The sequence below is a fragment of the Pinus tabuliformis genome, chromosome 8 (assembly GCF_031772625.1).
Source record: "Pinus tabuliformis cultivar Carrire ecotype Pingquan chromosome 8, CPIR1, whole genome shotgun sequence".
Lineage (NCBI taxonomy): Eukaryota > Viridiplantae > Streptophyta > Pinopsida > Pinales > Pinaceae > Pinus > Pinus tabuliformis.
The window spans coordinates 833,450,204-833,452,483 of NC_142294.1; positions in this window are offsets into that span (position 1 = coordinate 833,450,204).

The window sequence follows — 2,280 nt, forward strand, 5'->3', positions numbered from 1 at the left end:
GATGAGGAAGAGATAGTGAAGGTTTCTCCACGAAGTTCTATTCAGTTAATAAGACAAGGATTCCTACAAATACCACCTCCACCCACACCACCTCCAACTTCACCACCATCCCCTCCAACTTCACCCGTACCACCTCCACTGCCACAACAGTTCAGTATGGCAAATACAGTGAAGTTGCCTTTGTTCAAAGGCTTGAGAAATGAGGACCCAGACCAATTCTGGTTCATTGTAAGGGTTGTATGGGAAGCTTAAGGTGTTACAGATGATCATATAAAGAAGGTAACACTGGTTAGTGCTCTGCAAGATCGTCTGCTATCCTGGTATATTAAGTACTTTAATGATAACCCGAATGTTGGAGTAGTAGACATCCCTACAACATTGAATTGAGAATTTAGTAGGCCTAAGTCTAAGGCACAGTCGATTGTGGGATTCAAAGAAATCACGATGCATCTAGGCGAGACGCATTGGGAACTATATCAGAGGTTGAAGTCTACAATCCACGAAGCCAACATGAATTTGACAGATGGACAACATCGCGAGTCGTTTGTGGCTTTGCTACTACCACACTTAAGGGTTGCATTGTCACAACAAAAGATAACAACTCAGGTGGAGGCCTTGGAAATTTCCATGAGACTACATGAAACCCCGATGCAAGATCCAAACTTGGGGGTTCAACAGATCCATGTGTAGCTAAAGAACCTTTTCCTTGAGATGCAAAGTCTGAAGTAGGACAGGATGGTTCGACCAGAGGTGCACGAGGAGGTGTGGTGCTTGAAATGCAAGAGACAGGGTCATGACAAAGACCATTTCCCAGTCTTTGTGAACTATATGGCAGGAAGAGGACTGATGCCTTTATGGCCAAAAGCTCAAGTAGGACCGAGCGCAGGGCCTCCATTATGGTGTGCTATTTGTCAAGTAGTAGGAAAACATACCATGAATAACTGTCATTTTCTACAGAAGTTTTTACAGGGGCTACAACAACTGTTCTAAAATTTTTGTAGATCGGTAGGGAATGATGAGCATAATTGTAGGAGTTATGAATTGATGATGGATAGAACTCCTGCCTAGAGGGTTCAAACCAAAACACAGCCCCTTGACTACAGTGCAGGAATGGCACAGACAAGATTTCAGGGGCGTGGAAGAGGCTGAGGCAGAGGAGGACCTGGCAGAGGTCGGGGATAGTTGATTTGCTACAATTGCGGAGGACTAGGACACTATGTGCGTGATTGCACTAACCCAGTATGTCCTTTGTGCAAGTATTTCATGCTGTTTGATCATGAAACAAAATACTTTCCTACGTTGATAGCTAGGATACATGACAAAGGGGTGCTACCACCTCTGACGACTCAACCTACAAATGATGAGGTCTGAGCCACGTGAAGAGGATCCAAATGTAAATATAGTGCTTAGAAGTGGAAGCGTGATAGGAGATGATAAGGGGAAATAGTCAGAAGACAATACATGGGTTTTCAAAGCTCCGATGAGTAGGCTGAGTTTTATTTGGAGCACGCACGTGAAACCTTCATGGAAGCCAAGAAGAGCTTCGTTGAGGCCTCCACCTCATGAAGCAAGGATAAGCCTGAGCAGGAAATGGACCCCTCTATGCTCACAACTTTCCTGGAGACCTGTATGAAGTTACTATGCAATATTAAGGTCATGAAAGGGTTACAAGAACTCATTAATAGATGCGCCGGAACCACGCCGGGTGAGCCACGCTTAGTATGAAAGATTGGCAAGCATAAAACAAGAACGAGACAGGAGATGAGAGTGACCATGCAGATATGAGAGTATGAAATGGATCGGGTTATTTTGGACCTGGGGTCAGACGTGAATGTCCTACTGAAATGGACTTGGGAACAAATGGGGAGACCTGCACTACAATGGTCTCTGATTCAGCTAAGGATGGAGAATTAGCAAAAGATCATCCCCATGGGGCAGCTACAGGGGGTGGCTGTCGTATTGAACCTGCAATGCAGTGGTCTCTGATTCAGCTAAGGATGGAAAATTAGCAAAATATCATCCCCATGGAGTGGCTGTAGGGGGTGGCTGTGGATATTGAAGGTGCAAGCGCGATGGCTGATTTTGAAGTAATAGAGATAGTGGATGACAACAATCCCTATCTTGTGCTCCTGGGAATTGACTGGGCTACTAATATGAATAGTGTAATCAATCTGAAGAAGTGAAATATGATCTTTGAGAAGAAATCGTTGCGTGTAATAGTACCCCTCGATCCTGCTGAAGGATCGCACTATACTGAACCAGTCCGCGATTATGAGAGTG